This window comes from Lemur catta, chromosome 2 (genome assembly GCF_020740605.2).
Source record: "Lemur catta isolate mLemCat1 chromosome 2, mLemCat1.pri, whole genome shotgun sequence".
Lineage (NCBI taxonomy): Eukaryota > Metazoa > Chordata > Mammalia > Primates > Lemuridae > Lemur > Lemur catta.
The window spans coordinates 81,407,316-81,428,910 of NC_059129.1; the positions used below are offsets into that span (position 1 = coordinate 81,407,316).

The following is a 21,595-nucleotide window of genomic DNA, read 5'->3' on the forward strand; positions in this document are numbered from 1 at the left end:
GAGATGTGAGGTTTCATAAGCTGAGGGAAAGCAGAAGCAAAATAATAGAGGAAAGATAGGAAAGAAAAACACTGTTTAAAAAATGGCAAAAAGACCTATTTGGCTGTAGTGTGGTGGTATATATAAGAGCATAGTGAAAGATACAAGGTCGGGTCTTCATTCTAGTCCTTCTAGTCCCACTAATTCACTTGTTCTTGCTTCACCTCTGTATGCCAAAGGCAGTTAATTCAACAGTGCACTGGCTATTTCCCTAGACTCTCCCTGTCTCCTTGTTCTTCCTCACTCCACTAAGGTGGCACATAAATCCACGCTGTAGAATCTTAGCCAGGATCTCCAAAAAGTCCTGCAATATTTGTTTTCATCTCTTACTAATCCACAGCATGATCCCCAAAAGCAGCTGCTGTAACAAAATAACTCAGACTGGGTAATTTATAAACAATAAAAATGTATTGCACACAGTTCTGGAGGCTAGAAGTCCAAGATCAAGCTGCTGGCAAACACAGGGTGTCTGGTGAGGGCCTCTCCTCATAGACAGTGCCTTCTTGCTGCATTTTTCCATGGTGGAAGGGGCAAGTATGCTCCTTTTAGCCTCTTTTATAAGGGCATTACTCCCATTCATGAGGGAAGACCCCTTGTGACTTAACACTTCCCAAACGGCCCCATCTCTTAATACTATCATGTTGGAGATTAAGTTTTAACCTATGAATTCTGGAGGGACACAAATATTCATACCATTGCAGCAGCTTGTACAAACCTTATTTTACTTTCCTTATCCCCCAAACATTCAATCTCTTTCCAGTCACCACCTCACTGAGATCGGTGCTAGAGAGAACAACCTTAACCTCAGCTCTCTTGGATATTAAAGAAATTTTGTACTTTTATTGCTCTTTTTTCCTCTACTTGTGAGATCTATTTTTGTTTCCTTGTTTCTAATCCCTTTTTGGACCTTACTGAATCAACTTTACCTTTGTACACTAACAGCTTCAATTTCTCTTTCTCCAGTGGTCCCTTATTCTCAGGACTCCCTGACTCCACCTCCCTTCACCATGACAAGACCAAAGCTATGCTACTTATCTTTCTTCCATCCCATGCTAAACCTCTCAAAAGAGAAGGTACTAAACCCTGCCCTTATTTCTCACTTCTTATCATCATTATGCCAATAATTCAAAGACAGCCACAAACCACCACCCCCTGATATCATAATACAGCTGAGGTCTCTCTTTTTTCAGATCCAACAAAAAACTTTGTAAGTCTGTTATATTTCTTTCATTGTGTTTATACATATATATATAATTATATATTTACCCTTGATGGACTTTTTAAATCACCATAAAATTCGTAGGTAAAAACCCCAGTATTGATTGTTGATTGCTTTTTTTTAAATTACTAGTATAATTAGTATCTTTTTCTATGTTTATTGGTCATTTGTAATTCTTTCTGGAAGACTGTATGTTCACTGGTTCATTTTTTATTGTTATAGTTGTTTTTTTATTATTTCATAAGAGGTCTTTATATATTAAGAATAGTACCTTCTGTTATATATATTGAAAATGGTTTTCCTAATCTAGTATACTGTGCCATTAATCCTTTAGACAATGTTCCTATTTGTTTTCATCAAAGGAATTTTAAATTCTTATGCAGTCAGATCTTTTCATCTATTTATAGTTTCTCCTTTTGATAACATGCTTATAATAGCCTTCTTCACATACATTTATTTGACTATTAATCAAAAATTTCTTCTAATGGTATCATGGGTTTAGAAAATAGTTAACCTCTAAATCTGGTATTACTTTTACTGTTAAGCCATAGATTAACAAAAAGATAGATCAAAATTTCTGTTTTCTAATGAGTCCAATGCGCACTGTCTATGGGATGGACACGTTTGAAGCTCTGACTCAGGGGTGGGGTGGGGGGGGCAAGGGCAATATACGTAACCTAAACTTTTGTACGCCCACAATATGCTGAAATAAAAATAAAAAAAAAGAAACTAAAAAAAAAATTTGTTTTCTATATAATCACCCAACTATGCCAGCGCCATTTATTTAACAGTCGGTCCTTCCTCTCATCACTTGCAATTACATATTATATTCTGATGTATAATAGGGTCTGCTTATGTGCTTTTCTATTTTAAGAATAAATGACTGCTAATGACAAATATTTTTCCACTTTATAAGACATAAGATATAGATATAGGTATACACACACTCTTATTCTTCACAACCACTCTATGAAGTAAGTACTATTATTAGCTTCATTTCATGGATGAGGAAACAGGCATGCGGGCATCCCATGTTGTTACTGGTGGTAATGATAGCCTAATAGTAATGACTAGAAGTAGTCTATTAATCTGTCTATCCTGAAAAAACAAACCTCCCTGTTTAATTACCATAGTTTTCTAATATGGTAATTTAGATTACCAAATTAAAAATTTCTAATTTCTCAACTTTAATATTTAGTACTGTTAGTCATGCTTTATTCTTCTTTTTAAGTATTTGCTTAGCCATCATAGTGGTTTAAGAGCACAGGCTCCTGATTCAGAGCTCCTGGGATGAAATCTTGTCCTCGTTACATGCTGTGTATCCTTAATTCCTCTGTGCCTCTGTTTTCCCATCAGAAAAATGATAATAGTGATGGCCTACTGTCATAGGGTTGTTATCGGGGTGAAATGAAGTGATAAACATTAAGTGCTCAACACAATGGCTGGAACATAAGTATTCTATAATCACTGGATATTTTTCATTATTTAATAGTAACAATAGAAGACATAGACAGTAAAATAATATTCTCAAAGGCTTAAGAGAAAATAACTGTTCATCCTAGATAGTATATCTAGCAAAGCTATTCTTCCTTCAAGAGTAAGGTTAAAACAAAGACATCTTTAGATAAATAAAAACCAAAAAGACCTTTACTAAAGGAACTTCTAAAAGGTGTATCTCAGAAATAAAGAAAATAATCCCAGTAAGAAAGAAGAAAATAATTCCAGTAAAAAAAAAATCTGTGCTATAATAAAATGATAAAATCTAGAAAAATACAAGCAATTTTATGCATATAAAATAGCAATGATAGATAAGGCTACTTCAGCACGACAGAGTGAGGAGGATGGCATAGTCATTTCCCAAAACAGCAATAATATTGCAGAACAAAATCTTCAAAACAACCATTTCAGTGTTCTGTAAATCAACTAAAGGCAAAAAGCAGCAACAATTTAAAAGTAAAATAGGGGGTGGGGAGTCAATTCTTGAAAGGAACATACAGTTTTTCTACTCTTTTTATATGTGAAGCCATTCTTCATCTTCCAAGGAAACTCTTCAGCTAGCTTTATTAATAATAAAAAAATGTCACTAAGAACTGGTAAAAGCATTTCTATAGTTGTAAGTTATTACATGACTGTTTTTATAACCTTAGCAAAAAAGTAAATGTCATGGTAGCAACTAACTACCCTAAACACAAATATCAGTCAATAATTATCTGCTTGTAATGGCTCCTCTCCACTTCTCTGGTTTCTAAGCAGGCCTTTAGGAAGTAAAGACGGTTCCGCTTTGGAGAGTGCTCTCATATGGTTTGCTCCTGCTGTGCCACATACTGGTGGTCTAGCAGCATTAGATGATCTGTCATTATGCTCAGAAGGAGCAGATCAGAACCTTGTGGTCTCCGTATGTGAGGAGGAATCACAGCCCTCTGAATTCTATTCCCGGATCTACTACTTACTTGGTTCTGTGGTTTTGGGCTTGTTACAGCTTCTCTGTGGTTAAAACGAAATCCCCACAATATGGTTTGCCTTCAATGTTTAGGACACATTGTGGTCAGGCTATAAATTTACAATGTTTCCTAAGTGAAATCTGGGAATAGGCATAGGTAGTAAAATAGTGTACAAGATACCTAATCATTTACCAAAGTTTATGTTAGAATTATCCCCTGGATATTGCATATCAGTTTTAATTTCAAGACTTTTCTTTACCTGGTAGTTAACTCTGATTTGACTCCTAAAGATTTAGAGAAAGGCATTCTGAATTCATTTTGTGATACAAGCATCTTGCATCATGTAATAAAAGAAAGCCACATAAGGGATCTTGTTCCAGTTTGAACCAGCTTTGTTACTATAAAATTATAAGTAGTGGAACACTCAGAAGTTAGCCAATTCAGTTCTACATAACTATGAAAAGAACCTACTATTTCATGATCAAAATATCACATAAAATAGTGGGTGTAAATGGCTATAAAATTTAACAGAAATCCCATCCATAAAATTAACATGTAAAAACTCCAGAGATGTCACTCTTTTGGCATCATTAACTCTGACCCAAAAAACCCTATTACAGTGACTAATTACTACATATAGCACTTACTAAGTGTCAAGGACTATGCTCCATAGTTTGTAGGGATTGTCTCATTTAATTCTGTCAGCAACTTAGTAAGGAAGGTACTATTATTACTCATTTAACAGATGAAGAAACAGCAAGATTAAGAAAAGCTCAGCAAGATTAAGTGCTATGGCTGAGCTCATACTGAAAGTAAGTGGTAACGTCTGGACTGAACCATAGGTCTGTGGTTTTAACCACTGTATATACTGGTTCCCACAGAGCACCAAAATAGTGATCAGGTCAATGAAATGAACAATATATATATATAAAACTAAAAAAACTGCAGTGATAAAATAATGGAGTTATAACTTTATCATAAAACTAGCAAGACAGCATTTATATGCATTCAACATACCAGTTACCTTTATTATAGAAAGTATATGGACAGATATTGGTGAAAACAGTATCTCTGACTATAAACTACCAAGAATTCCAAAGCTTCAAAGGACAGGCTGACTATCCAGGTCAACCAAGCATGCTTTGATTTTTCCTGAGAGAATATAAAATTTTTTTTAAGAATTTATTACATACATGGCACCACGGAGCATTCAAGATCCAGAGCACTTTAGCTCTGATGAGTACCTTAGAGATCATTTACTCTAAATTACTCGTTTTTGATAATGTACTGAGGCTTGAGGGTGTTCAACAACTTGAGCAACAAATAGGAAACATGGATCTAGCCCTTGAAATGCTCATTGGGAAGCACTCTCATTGGGAAGACAAAGGATACAAGGAAAAGACTTAAAGGAGGTTCAGATTAAAAGCAAAATCAGGCTGGGCGTGGTGGCTCATGCCTGTAATCCTAGCACTCTGGGAGGCCGAGGTGGGAGGATTGCTTGAGGTCAGGAGTTCGAGACCAGCCTGAGCAAGAGCGAGACCCCATCTCTACTAAAAATAGAAAGAAATGATCTGGACAGCTAAAAATACATAGAAAAAAATTAGCCGGGCATGGTGGCACATGCCTGTAGTCCCAGCTACTTGGGAGGCTGAGACAGGAGGATCGCTTGAGCCCAGGAGTTTGAGGTTGCTGTGAGCTAGGCTGACGCCACGGCACTCTAGCCCGGGTGACAGAGCGAGACTGTCTCAAAAAAAAAAAGCAAAATCAGTGGCACACAAAATCTCTAAACGGTTTAGGGAAGACAACGAATTAGAAGAGGCTTAATTTAAGTTGGGCCCTTGGTAGGATTCAAATAAGGAGAAGAGTGGGTGGGGAAAAACCATAGAGGTTTCAAAATTTGTACTGGGGACACCGAGAACATCAGTTTGAAGAATTTTAGAAGGTAAATATTGGTCACTGAATTCAGATGATGAATAGTCTTGAATGCTAGCATGAGTAATTTGAAGTCGACTCTAGTTTTCTCTGGCTAAGAGCCACTCAAATTCAATTCTTCCTTGTAGGTAAGAAATTAAGAATAAGAAATGCGTTCACCTCTCTGTTAATTTGTTGCAATATGGCTCCAGTTCCTACTACTTTACTTTTGTATTATTTTATAACATTTAGAAATTCCTTTCATTTCTCTTATCATTCCTTTTATTATATTTTATTGACACCTCTTATTCTCTATTATGGTAGAAATGAAAAAGATTCAGCCATAATCATCCATTCTTTTCTCCCTCAACAAGTTTATCTATTCTTAAGGATTCAGCACTCATTTTTTACATAAGTGACTTCTAAATTTATGTCTCTATTGCTGATATTTCAAGAAATCCAACTCTATATTACTAAAATGACAGCAAGGATTTGGAGAAAGGTTATATTATGAATCTTTTTTTCTTTCAGAATAAGGGATAAATGTTTAAGATAACATTTCCAACCATTCTTATTCAGTATTTATTTCTGTAAAAGCAACTTATTTTTACACGTTATTTTTACATTTTAATAGGTAACAAAGTATAACAATAATGTGATACTTTGTTATCAATTTTATCAATAATTATGTACAGAAGCCATGGATTGCAAGGTAGAGCTTAGCAGAAGCACATATGAAAGGGGGAAGATCATGGACTCTATGAGTTGAGGGCAGCGTGGGTACAGGCTCAAATCCTCAGAACAGCTTTGGCTCTGAAGGACTGATGTGCACTTCAATATGCCATTTTCCTTTGATCTTCCATTTCTAGTCTGTACCATTCCTTACGGCTAGAATGACTTCATATAAGGGATGCAGAAATTTAGAAAATGCTTTTATAAACTTTTATAAAAGCATTAAAGGTCTCCTCAAATGCATATCCCAATAAATAACTCATCTCCAACCTCAATCATGTCATTTACTTCTGTAGTTTGAATCACTAAATCTGTCTGTGTCTCCTTCTCCATTTAGTCTAGATCAAACTGTTTATTTTTAAAAGCCAGCAACTTCCACTAACACTAGGAATCAAGTTTTGAGCAGCAAAGACAATTTTATATTATTTTACCACAGAATATCAGAGACATAAAATTTTAGAGCTAGAAAGGTCCTCAGAGACCATTTAGCAACAAATAATGCCCAGGATGATTAAAAAACACACAAGGTCACAGGAACAAATATGCTAGTGTGTATTAACATTTCCACCTCAGAGAAAAGCCAGAAGGGCCAAGTATAATGGCCACTTACGGTAAAGTAGGACAACATCTTCTATTTCATTTCAGAATATAAAAATACAGAATATTTTCAGAGAAATTTATCAGAATTTATATACAGGCATACCTTTTTTTATTGGTTTTCACTTTATTGTGCTTCACAGATAGTGTGATTTTTACAAATTGAAGGTTGTGGCAACTCTGCCTGGAGCAAACCTGTCGTCACCATTTTTCCAACAGAATGTGCTCACTGTGTCTGTGTGTCACATTTTGGTAATTCTCACAATATTTCAAACTTTTGTATTATTATTATATCTGTAACGGTGATCTGCAATCAGTGAACTTTGATGTTACTATTATAATTGCATACTATCAATAAACTTAATCAATAACTGTTGTGTGTGTTCTGACTTCTCCGCCAATCAGCCATTCCCCTGCCTCCCTATTCCCTGAGACACAACAATATTGAAATTAGGCCAATTAATAACCCTGTAATGGCCTCTAAGTGTTCAAATGAAGGGAATAGTCTTATAACTCTCATTTTAAATCAAATGCTAGAAGTGATTAAGCTTAGTGAGGAAGGCATATCAAAAGCTAAGACAGACCAAAGATAGGACTGTACCAAACAGTTAGCTAAGTTGTGAATGTAAAGAAAAAGTTCTTGATAGAAATTAAAAGTGCTACTCCAGTGAACATACAGATGATAAGAAAGTGAAATAGCCTCACTACTAACATGGAGAAAGTTTTAGTGGTCTGGATAGAACATTAAACCAGCTACAACATTCCCTTAAGCCAAAGCCTAATCTAAAGCAAGGCTCTAACTCTTTTCAATGCTATGAAGGTTGAGAGATAAGGAAGCTGCAGAAGAAAAGTTTGATGCTAGCAGAGGTTCGTGGTTCATGAGATTTAAGGAAAGAAGCCATCTAATAAAAAAGTGCAAGGTGAAATAGCAAGTGCTTATGTAAAAGCTGTAGCAAGTTATCCAGGAGATCTAGCTAGGATCACTGATGAAGGTGGCTACACTCAATAAAAGATTTTCAATGCAGACAAAACAGCCTTCTATTATTGGAAGGAGATGACATCTAAGGTTTTCATAACTAGAGAAGAGAAGTCAATGCCTGGTTTCAAAGCTTCAAAGGACAGGCTGATTCTATTGTTAGGGGCTAATGCAGCTGGTGACTTGAAGTTAAAGCCAATGCACATTTACCATTCTGAAAATTCCAGGGTCCTTATGAATTATGCTAAAGCTAGCCCTACCTGTGCTCTGTAAATGGAACAAAAAGCCTGGATGATAGCACATTTGTTTATAGCATGGTTTACTGAATATTTTAAGCTTGTTGAGAGCTACTACTCAGAAAAAAGGTTCCTTTCAAAATATTACTGCTCACTGACAATGTACTTAGTCACCCAAGAGCTCTGATGGAGAGGTACAAGGAGATTAATGTTGTTTTCATGCCTGCTAACATGACTTCCATTATGCAGCCAATGGATCAAGGAGTAATTTCGAACTTCAAGTCTTATTTTTCAAGAAATATATTTTGTAATGCTAAAGCTGCTATAGATAGTGATTCCTCTCAAGGATCTGGGCAAAGTAAATTGAAAACTTTCTGGAAAGGATTCACCATTCTTGATGTCATTAAGAACATTCATGATTCATTGGAGGAGGTCAATATACCAACATTAACATCGGAAAAGGTTGATTCCAACCCTCATGGATGATTTTGAGGGGTTCAAGACTTCATTGGAAGAAGCCACTGCAGATTCAGTGGAAATAACAGGATAACCAGAATTAGAAGTGGAGTCGAAGATGTGACTGAATTGCTGCAATCTCATGACCAAACTTCAATGGAAGAGGAGTTGCTTCTTATGGATGAGCAAAGAAAATGGTTTTTTGAAGTGGAATCTTCTCCTGGTGAAGATGCTTGTTGTGAACATTGTTGAAATGACAATGAAGGATTTAGATTACATAAAGTTAGTTGATAAAGTAGCAGCAGAGTTGACTCCAATTTTGAAAAAAGTGCTGTGGGTAAAATGCTATAAACAGCATCACACGTTATAGAGAGATCTTTGGTGAAAGGAAGAATTAATCGATGTGGCAAACTTCATTGTTGTCATATTTTCAGCAATTGCCACAGCCACCCTACCCTTCAGCAACTACCATCCTGATCGGGCAGCAGCCATCAACATGGAGGCAAGACCTCCCATCAGGAAAAAGATTAGGACTCGTTGATGGCTCAGATAATCATTAACATTTTTTAGTAATAAAGTACTTTTAAATTAAGGCATGTATGTTTTTTTTAGACATAATGTTATCACACACTTAACAGACTATAGTATGGTGTAAACATAACTTTAAGGGCTGAGAAATAAAAAAAATTCATGCTACTGGCTTTATTGTAATAGTTGCTTTATTGTGGCCATCTAGAACCAAAGCTGCAATATCTCTGAGGTATGCCTGAATATGAATGTTACCTTCAGCGCAGCCACTTTCAGATTACATGTTTAACCAATGATGGTACTCAACTACTTTCAAGATGAGTTCAAAATCAGTTTCCCTGCTTTATAGTTATATCTTATAGTTAATTTTCTACCCTTTTTCTTTACTGACAATAATAGATTTCAACAAATATTTTTGAATAAAAACAACAACGAAAAAAGAATTGGATCCAAATATACTGACTTGGATCAAATTTCTCATTTTGACTATTCTCAAAAATCAATATCAGCCTCAAAGGACTTTTTTTTTAAATGTTACCATTGTGATACCTAAAAGAATTGCTATAGTTTCTAAAGATAATATTCAAAGAGGCAAAGGACATGAATAGAAATTTTTCAAAAGAAGACATAAGAATGGCCAAAAAACGTATCAAAAAATGCTCAACATCCCTAATCATCAGGGAAATGCAAATCAAAACCACAATGAGATACCACTTAACTCCAGTGAGAATGGCCTTTATCAAAAAATCCCAAAACAACACATGTTGGCGTGGATGCGGAGAGACAGGAACACTCATACACTGCTGGTGGGAATGCAAACTAGTGCAACCCCTATGGAAAGCAATATGGAGATACCTTCAACAGATTCAAGTAGACCTACCATTTGATCCAGCAATCCCATTATTGGGCATATACCCAGAAGAACAAAAGTCATTCTTTAACAAAGACACCTGTACCCGAATGTTCATAGCAGCACAATTTACAATCGCAAAGATGTGGAAACAACCCAAGTGCCCATCGATCCACGAATGGATTAGTAAACTGTGGTATATGTATACCATGGAGTACTACTCAGCTATAAGAAATAACGATGATACGACATCTCTTTGGTTCTCCTGGAGAGAGCTGGAACCCATTATACTAAGTGAAGTATCCAAAGAATGGAAAAACAAGCATCACATGTACTCACCAGAAAACTGGTTTCCCTGATCACCACCTAAATGTACATCAGGGAAGGATACCAACTGGATATCAGACTGGGATGGGGGGTGGGGGGAGGGGGTGAGTGTATGCCTACATGATGAGTGCGTTGCACACCCTCTGGGGAATGGTCATGCTTGAAGGTGCAGGCCCGGGGAGGTGGGGGGGGGAGGGGATGGAGGTATGACTACATGATGGGTGCCAGGCGCACTGTCTGGAGAATGAGAACAGACACGCTTGGGACTCTGACTCGGGGGGATGGGTGGGACATGGAAAATGTATATAACCTAAACTTATGTACCCCCATGATGAGCTGAAATAAAAAGGAAAAAAAAAAAAAAAAACAAAGAGGCATTCCCAAGGTACTGTGAACTTTAGCAGCAATCACTGTACAGAGTTATAGAGTTCCAGAGTACTATTTGGAATGCAAAAACATTCATTAAGATCTTTGGGTTTTAAAAAACCAATCACACTATTTTATAGTGTAACCACAAAATCAGAGTAACAATGAAAAGGGACTTTGCCTGTATAACTACTTAAAATAAAAATTTTGAAAGCCAATATCCATTCTTAGGCCACAGAGTAAGAGAATCTATGCACATCATTTTAGAATAAATGGAGAACTGTACATTTAGAAATAGCTGAAAGCACAAATCCAACATAAATTATAAATCTGTTTTCTCTGCCACAATCACCTGGACTAATATCAAAGTTTCAACACTCACTCACCATCTTTCATAACTAGCACCCACCTACTGATAATGTGTCCTGAGTTATATCCATTTATAATTACAAATTAATACAATTTCTATAGCAGTATTATGGCCTAATACTAATAAAAATGCCAAAATATCATGTTCTCTGTTTTATAAATAAGCTCTTTTCTTCTCATATACTGGGGGGCTCATGAACTAAGCCATCATATGTTCTAGTGGTATTAAAAATATTTAAGCCCAAACTGTTTTAAGATTGTTTATACTGGCATCTGTATGGGTACATTTACCTGCATGCCACTCCCTTCTCCTTAAAATAGCTCAATAATTTGTTCAAGTTATTTCATCCAACATACTAAAATTAAAATTCCATTGGCAGAGTCCCTGTTTAATTCTTAACAATTCTTAGGGACAGAATATGATGTTTCCCATGTAGTTCTAAGAATTGTTTGACTTCCCTTTGCATTAAGCCATTGTTTAATTAAGTCTGGTATTTTTCTGAATTAACAAGTATGCTTATATTTCAGCCTAAATTTTCAAGAATGCAACTCTGTTTCTGCCAAATTGACACATTTCCAAAATCTGATTAACAAAGCCATCTTCGAGATAGTTGATCTTTTAGGAAGGGTTCTAACAAAAAGCTGTGTGGAAGTTTGCTAATTTATCATTTGTAAACTAATAATTTCATTTCTTGTATCACTGAGAAACATAAGCCAACACAAGTAATTTCTGTGCCTAAAACAGTATTTACTAAAAAGAACACTTATTAACAATCAAATGGGCTTCAAATCTAACTACTTGAAGTTGAATTTTCTCTCTTGTCACTTACAAATTGAGTCTTTTGGGTCAAAATCTCAGTGTTTCCACTACCCTTCTGAGAATTTCTTTTGCAATTTTAAATCAATGAAAAAAATTGGAAAAATATACTCAACAGTGAGATCAATAACACCAGGCCACCTACTACTATGCAGAATACTGAATAGTGAAAGTGAGGAAATAAAAATCTGTTATAATTCTGCTCTCAGTGGATTCCAGTTAGAGAAGAACAGTTTTAGCCTCTCTGATGAAAAATTTCTGAATAAAACCATGGCTGTTATTGAGCCATACATGATAAGATGTAACTTTGTGTTGTCCAGGTAGAAATATTTAGGTCCAATTGTTTTCCACAGATGTACAAGAAACATAAATAACCTCTGAAAAAAGATAATTACAGTTCATGTTTGCAAGAGCATTAGAATTCCATTCTTGCTGAGATAAGCAGACTGACAAAATATGGTCAAGAGAAATTCTGAATCAATTTCTCACATTTTTTTCTTTTTATATACATACATAATTATCCTATTGATGTGGCATACTTCACCATTGATAATCCATTCAAAAACATTAGGAGAATAAGAATACAGGAATACAGAATACAGAAATATGATGTTTTTATAATAAGCCAAAAGTTCTAACATTCTCCTCACTCAGTCTAAGCAACCAATTCAAGACATTCTTCTTTCCATACTCCATTAGGGTTTACACTGAGTAATGAAACTGGTAAAAGGTAGAACACGCTTTAGAAAGGAGAAAACAAAGAAAATGCCTGGAAAATCTAAATATTGAAGATAATAGATAACAAAATCTATAAAGTCACCTAAATAAACAATAAGTAGTATAATAGTTTTATTTCAGGGTGAGACTTTTTTTTCCTTTGCCTTGCTTTCTTTAAAGTCAACTTAAATGGCTATTATTTACATACAATAAAAAGTACCCATATTAAGTGTACACAATTAGATTGGTTTTGATAAGTGCATATTTGTGTAACCACCTTTACAAATAAGATATAGAATACTTACAACATCCCCCAAAATTATCTTGTGGTCCATCTCAGCCAATCCCCAGTCCAACACTGGCCCAGATAGTGTCACTGACCTGCTTTCTATCACTGGAGATTAGATTTTGATGAAATACTTTAACCACAGGGAAAATCATTAGAAAATAATTATTAACTAACATCCATGTGCTCCTTACCCAATTTTGTGAGATACTAACATTATGTCATATTTATTTCAGACCAAAAAAAGCATGCATCACTTGAAACCCCTTTTGCCTTTCCTTGATCCTATTTCTCTCAGGTAACCCTTCTCCTGAATTTGTTCTTCAACATTCTCATGCATTGTATACTTTCACTACAAATGCATATATCCAAAAATAAACATGACATCGCTTTTAAACTTTACATACATGGATAAGTTACACAAATATGATGGATGTTAAACAGTATCCAATTCTTATGAAATAACTATGGTGCCATTATTAAGAGCTCAAGTTAAGTGGGTTGAAATGTATCCTTTTACAGTATTTTTCCCAATTCTATGATTCTTAGATCTATCCATGTGGATACATGAAGCATTAGTTCATTCAATTTTTATGTATTGAACAATATTACATGCTAAATTTATGCCAGAAATTATTTCCTCTTTCTCTTCTTGGACATTTATATTGTTTCCAATTTTACATTACTATAAACATTGTAGCTATGAAAATTTCTATACATGTCTCCTTATAAATGAGTTTCCCTGGGTTGCAAGTGGTATGTAGCAGGTTATGATAATCTTAATTATACTGCAAGCATTTTATGAATTTATACTACCACAAGCAGTATACATATTCACTGACAGCTCCTCAAATGTTTGGCACTGTCAGATTTAAACATTTTTGCCAATCTGATGGATATTAAATGGTATTTGATATCTGTGAAGGGTCAGTATGGTGCTGGGCAGCCATGGAAAAATGCCACTTGGAATACCTTTCAAGAAAGAATTTGCTGAGGAATGCAGTTAGATAACTGCCTCCAGCCACAATGCCTTTGAGTCTTTAAGATATGCTTCAAGCATTGGATCCCCAGCTGTGATATTCCTGTGGAGCCCCCAGCCAACTAGTGAGCACAGCAATGGTAGTACGGCCTGGCCATTTCTACCCAATGTGGAACTCATCTAACAGGCAATCTTCGCTCTGTTAGTGGATTGGGTGAGATTTTGTCAGATACATATTACAGTCTGAAGCTCTCCCTGCCCAATTCTGTCTCCCAGATGTTCATCATGGTTTGAAATCTTTCTTTGCCCAATCCTTCTCCCTCCTTGTCTGTGTTTCACCAGCATTACCACTAATAAACCTCTTATATTACAACTCCATCTCAGTAATTGCTTCATGGAAAACCCAAACTGATATCATGATTGATTAGATTAGAGTTCAAGCCTCTACTAGTCAAACTGCTTTAATTTGAATTCCAACTCCCTGCTTCCTCTGGACATTGAACAGCTTATCCAATTTTCCTATGCCTCAGTTTCTTCATATCTAAAATGGGAATAATAACCATATCTACCTCACCTGTTCGAGAGATTAAATTAATATAAGCCCTTGGAATAACCTCTTGTATATAAGAATCAATAAATATTGTTTTCCCAGTGTGATTTTGTTATTTATCACAAGAGTTGTGATTAAGTTTGGTAGTGTATGAAACCATGATTGAGTAAATAGTAAACTGGGAATATTTAATGGTCCTTTTCTTAGATACATACATATATTCAGATAGGTGTTACTAAAGTATATGGGTAAAGGTAGTATGATCTCAAATAAAATACTCAGTAATAATAAATAGTTCTAGTCTGATTAATTTCAGTCATTGATTAACTTATATTCTAAATCTTGTTCCTTAATTTGTGTTTTTAGTTTTTTACTTATAACAAATTATATATGCAGGTAACATTAAGAAATACTGACATTTCAGAAACACTCTTGGGAGGCCTTGATTATATGTCTTTTCTATCATAAAGTAGAGCACACATTTGGATTTCTTAGTCTACAAATTGTGAGACTGTCCTATTACTTTACTTTAGGGGAGGTAATAAGAACTAGTCAAACAATAACATAAAATTCTACTAAGACAATGCTTAAGCCAAAAGAGAGGCAGTTTTCTATTCTGAACTGGCTAATTAGCTTTTCCCCCCTGAAATTCGTTTCTCAGATATATACTACTGTTCCCCCTTATTTCATCAATAATTTCCTAAAATTTAGAATAATTACAGGCCAAAATGTATCTATCTATAAAAAAAGACTGGAGAAAGAAGCTCAGTAATTAATGCATTCTGCCTACACTCCTGCCCTCAATGACTGGGTTAATGAGAATTTGGAAGAGCATTAAGCCTTCAAAAATGATCCAAACAGATTTATTGTTATGAGATTCTTGTCCCTAGAGTTTGGGCGAATGTAAACTTCTGGAATATAAAGGTGCTTATAAATATAAAGATCTCCAGCAACTTCTTGAAATATATTTTTTGTCTCATTCCAAAAGTCTGTATTTCTCTACTGTAAGAAAAATAACTTCTATTGTTCCAAAACCGCATGTGAAACATAGACCCAGAGGTCTGGACCTACAGACCTCTGTAATGAATTTTTACAAATATATCTCTCTTTATTTAATCCACCTAATGGAAAGGGGGAAAAAAAGGTGCATCAAAAAAGGGTGCTGGGGCAAGGGGTGGGAAGAGAAAAAGACATTTACTATCTTGTAAGGAAAATGAGTGATATTAACATACATCGATTGATTTGCATAATAAATTCCTATTTGATTTTCTAAGACATACATTCTAAAAATATATTTCTTATCAGACCATATACTATATGTCTTTTAATACTCCTTTTAACACTATATGTACTCTATGTTCTAAATCACCACTCTTCATTCCTTTTCTTTTTTCAAGTTGTTAGCTAAACTCCAGAACAGATCAGATCCCAGATTTCTGGTTAAATGATCTACTATATTTCAAAACCTCTCTTCTTCCTAAAACGCTCTTGAAATAAAAAAAAAAATGTTAAAAAAGCTTCATATTTATACAGGACAAATTCTATTTAACTATTAAACTTTCCTCTAGCCAAAGTGATCACTAGATCCTTCAGTAATTAGAAACACCTGAGAAACTTGAGTTCTCTAGACCAGCATGCTATAGGACATCAACTAGGATTTTGCAAAAATTGCAATCCTGACCAAATGGTTTAGAAACACTAGGCAAAACAAACAAAACAGGTTTCTTCACTCAGCATTTGAGTTATCCAAACTCTAATAAGCTACTGTAAACTGGTAATCTCTGAGAACGGGATGCACAGTACATGGAATTTCCCATTCTTATTAAACTAGAAAATACTTTTTCACAGCCCAAAAGAGTTGAGAAGAATACTAAAAAGGCCCTACACATGCAACTCTTAAAATAGGGTAAGAAAAGTTCTATTTATAGTAAAGCTTATGAAACCTAGAAGGATTAATTATCGTTCTGTGGTAGTAAATCAATTAAGGTTGTCATTTTTTTGGAGAAGAAAATTTAAAAAGTCAAAACAAGGTATACGTATCATCAGAGCCAGAAAATTTAGTTAATTTCAAATGAAGAGAAGTTGTGGATAGGCTAAGGAGTAAAAAATAAATATCTAACTAGGGACCACACACCAAAATTTGAGGAAAGGACTTTTTACTTTCTGATAGTACAAACTAAAAAGATCTCAAGAAGGAATGTGCCCATAATTTAGAAATATTCCTACCTTGTTGCTATGCTCTCTTTTCAAAGCTAGACTTATTAAATAGTAAGTAATTTCACAAAGCTCCACAAAACTAAAAAGGGATAAAAATTTTTTAAAAAAGTATGTCAAATGAAAATTTACAGATATAGTTTCATGAATGAACTAGGTTCTCTTTTCCTAAGGGTAGCTCTATCAGATCATAAGCAAAAAGATGTGGCAGTTTAATGGGAAAAGGGAGAATGTGTCTACTGAGTCATATGGAGGCTGCAATTGTCTTTTTTTTTAATTTGGCAATGCTTAATAATAAACATATGTGGAGTAAAGTGGTCCCTACTCCTCTTTCTCATATGAGCTGTATTAGTCATTTTGTTTTCCCAAAAATTGATAACAATAACATTTTGTGGATTCTGTGGTATCCGGAAAGAAGATTAAAGTTTATGTTTTCAAACTCCCAGTTAAGAAGAAACTTGGCAATACAAGAGAATACAGATTCAGAGTGATCCTGGTTGCAAGTCAAAATATCAAGGATGGAACATTCCAAATTCTCCACATAACAAGTAATGTAAACACAATAAGAAATCTATAGGAAGTTATAACTTCAAGTAAAAATTTTCAGTTTCATAATCGGAATATAAGACCGTAAGGACATTTAAAAATGCGGGCATCATTACACCAATTCACCAGATATACTAGGACCCTAGAGACAAGACTATGAAGTATCTTTGATAGGTCTACCACATAAATAAATAAACAAATCCATAAAAACTTACCTTGAAACAACAGATATAGAAAAATCTTAGCATTGTTATGAAATCCTAACAGACAAAGAGAAGGACTATTTTCCTGAAATGTAATGTGCTATCTGGAACTTCCATATTGCTTTGTGTTAGGTTTTCAAAGGCACCAATTTCAAGTGTTATAGAAGATAATTTGTGTGCAACATACTTTAATTGCATCTAAAAACAATATTCTAGGCCTTAAAACTAAGTACATAATAGATTTTTGAAAACCATATGAAAGAGGAGAAAATGAAACAAAGGATATCTGGAATAAAAATTGGGTAGACTAACATATTATGTTTACAAATATTTCCATGGTTTTATGTAGCAGGGAAGCTGTACTTTACTCCTTTTAGGGGTGACTGGAAAGGCAATGCAGTCAGCTACTTACTCCTTAAGTCCAGGGATTAGATTCAAACAACTAAAAGCCAAGATAAAGCTTTCCTCTAAAACTAAGGACATGAATATCATATTCATGTCTCTCTTTATAGATTTAGCATTTGTATATGCAGATAATTTTTATGTTTGTAGAATTTCTATTGATATTTACATATATGCTTATAGAATTGATCTTTACATGTAGACTAATTCTTTTTTTTAACCAGTAACATAGGCATTTATTATCATTATCAAGAATTATATATTATACATAATTGTATATGCTATAGTTTTATATGACTGGCAGAGTAGCAGGTTTGTTTACACCAGCATCACCACAAACACATGAGGAATGCATTGAACTATGACATTACGATGGCTATGACATCACTAGGCAATAGGAATTTTTTGCTCCATTATAATCTTATGGGACCACTGTTGTATATGTGGTCCATCATTGACCAAAATTTTGTTATGTGGTGCATGACTGTATAAACAAAGTATATGTTAAAATTAATTAGAAACTATAGTAGTTTTATTATAAGGCAAGAATTAGATTTTTCACATTTAAAAGCCATTTACTTTTGTTTTCTAAATAACTTTTTAAAAGCTTAAACCTTGAATTGGAAAGGAGAACTTTGTCTATGACTATCAAGTAAAACACAGAATCTTTTTTTTACCAATTTATTTTACTTTGGAAAAAAGTTTACTGTTCTGCCTTCATTTCTAAAACTGTACACATAATCTTTTTCCCTTTAAAACCAAACTATCTTTTATTGTATAAAACTTCAAACATATCAAAGAATATAGGAGGAAATAAAATTTGGCTGGATCTTCACCATTTTTTTACCTGTTGTCTTTTTTACATGTAATTGTATTCATACACATGAATGTTTGTTTTATGTGTGTGTTGAAAATATTAAACAAAAATTAGAATAAATGTGTATCAGGCATATCTTAGGCAGCACCTCAAATCCTCCTGGCCTTGACTATTTCTGAGGCCTTCGGCCACCTTCTCTACTGTGGCTCCCACTGAGTAACCAAATATGTAAAGGCTCTACCGACTTCACACAGGCAAAGCCCTACAGTCCCTACTTCCTGCCCACACTAGGTGCCCCCACATGCAGAATCAGGGGAAATCTTTCACCAGTGAGATACAGGAGTTGAGGAGTAAATTCTTGACCTGGGGACAGACTGTCCTGGGATGCAGTAGTTCATTCATCCCCTTGAGAAACAGCTTTATGAGATCAAGCAATCAGATGTACCTGTTATCATGTGATCACCAGCTCAGAAATACACCCTTGAGCTGACTTAACCCTCTTGCTCTGCCTCACTTTCTTTCACCTCGCTCCTGCTCCCTGAGATTGCACGCTGAAAAAATAACAGTACATAAGCTTCACCCTCCTCAAGCTCCAGGTTTCAGGGTACTCAGGTATAGCAGAGGCTGTGGATGCTCTGCCAATTTTCCCTTCAGCATTTACGGTAGTTCACTCTGGCCTGATTCCAACTGCCAGCTTCTGCATCTCTTTCCTCAAGGGCTTTTCTGACCTATTCTGTACCTGTCTGTGGCAAACTAGAAAGGCCAGAGAATTAATGGCCTATAAAAGCAGTCCTCAAACGACTGACATGAGTTGCTGTTTAAATATTCCAGATTCCTTACCCCTTCTGTGAGATAACTGAGTAGCAATACCTAATTCTATAAAAGCAACTAATAGCTTCTTGTAATAAAGGCAAAAGATCAGATACTCTATAAGACTGTAATATTAGTTTTTAAAATGAGAGTTTCAAATTATCTCTTTTAAGAAGACATAAAATAATAAGGTTTTAATATCCTTATGAGCAAATCTTTTATAAAACAATAGTTAAAGCTAAACAATGACTAAATATACTATATAGGAGTGCTATTTTTTTCTAGTGTGGATTCACAAGAACCTTGGTTTAAACACTTCTTTCCAAGTTTTCAATTTTTATTATTAGTTTTTAACAAAGTTTTAAGCTTATAAAACAACCACCTCAACTTAAAACTTACATTTTCAATAAAAATCCTAAAACTTGTCTTATTCCATGAATAAAAACAGCACTCCATGATTTAAAAGAAAATTTTCTTCTATGATGAAGTATTTTTATATATGAAAAAAGACAGAGGTTGATTTTCCCTTAAACTCTTGAAATATAATTTTACTAATAGATTCAGATGATTGATTTCACAGTGTTGAATCAGGTAAAATCACTACCATTTCTGAAAGAAGATTTCATGTCAGCTGACAAGAATCTATTATACTTTATGTTATGTGCTATAAAATAAAAGTTATATGACACCATCTCTGCTGCTTCAGTTAAGTCTTATTCTGCCAAGCCTTTCTAACCGTACTAACATGTGTGCTCTAGTGACCTTTTCAGTTATTTAGTTAAGTGTCTGTTAACCCCTTCATGTCAAGTATCCTACTTTTATAATGAAAAAAGTGAGTTTTTAATGGAAACTTTTTAGTCTTTATCTTGCTTGATTCACTGCTGTGTTTGCCCCTATTAACCCCTTCTTTCCTGAAATTCTTTTCCTTTACCTTCACTGCTACCTTTCCAAAATCTGGCTCCTTTCCTCTGATGTGCTAATACTCTACTATCCATGTTACCCAGTGCTCTGCTAACAATGAAATATGCAGAACAAGAATATAAAACTATTTTATACTATTTGATTTTTTAAACTTCTATTCTGGTTTCTTACCACATTGGTAAGTTTTCGTGTCCATGATTAAATTAAAAAGAAAACAAAATTGAAAGTGTGTTCTGATTCATGATAATACAAAAAAAAAAAAAGAATACGTTTGACTAAAATACTGTCTGAGGTTAAGCAGCGGAAGGATGAAAAGAGAGAAATAGAGGAGCTTATAAAAGTGCCCCACCTCTTAACTTTCAGGGTATATTAAAACAAAAAACAACCTTGAAGGACTGGAACTTTTGGTAGCAACTTCTCTTTGTATAAACACATAACTAGTATATTATAGATGAGCCTATATGGGATATTAATTTAGTTGAAATCTACTAAAAATTAGATTTTCTCAGAAGATTCATAAAAGATTGTTTTCCAGTTCTTAAACTTAGTATCCACTATTTTTGTTTAATGTAAGTGAGAAATTTTGTAGTTTAATTCCAGGATAGAGGATCCATTTAAACTACTACTAGGCAACAATATAAAATCCATCTAGAACTGTTTATTTCAGAGTATAAGACATATATTGGGACTTAAAACTAACATGTAAGTAGTTGACTTGGAAAATATACCAAATCAGGTGTGTTTGCTGCTGTTCACAAACCATTACATAAATAAGAGATGCACATGATGAATAGTGACTAATCATGTCACTTTTTTCAGAATCTGCTATTGATTGGTCATCACACATCTGTGAGTTCATTCACGGACAGCCAAGTATGTAATTGTGTTTTCTCCAAGTGATAGACTCCCAGTGGCATCTTACAAAAATGGATGATCAGAAGAGAAAATTAGCAACAACACCTAAGGAAAGCACAGTGAAGAAATGAAAAGTAACACTGGAAGTGAAATTTGATGTGACTAGCAGATTTCAAAATGTCAACAGCAAAGTTAAGATGGGACGAGAACCTAGCACTATGTGAAGCTACAGTACAAACCGCATTGAAAAAGCTCAATGAATATTAAAAAATTAACTAAAGTCGTTTCAACATCCTTTTGTTTAACCTGCACTAGGTACAGAAAGTCATTTACAGGTGAAATGGAGCACTGATTTCTTTGCACTGAAGACTGTAATAAAAAAATTCCCAGTCTGATCAGCTAGCATTTAGGTCCAAGCACTAGAGTTAGTC

At 34.6% G+C, this 21,595-nt stretch overlaps 1 protein-coding gene across 3 annotated transcripts in view; it reads right to left on the minus strand.

The window, feature by feature from the left end:
* ME1 (malic enzyme 1) overlaps positions 1 to 21,595 on the minus strand; it is a 231,874-nt gene that overhangs the window by 38,563 nt on the left and 171,716 nt on the right. The gene's annotated exons all lie outside the window — the stretch shown is intronic.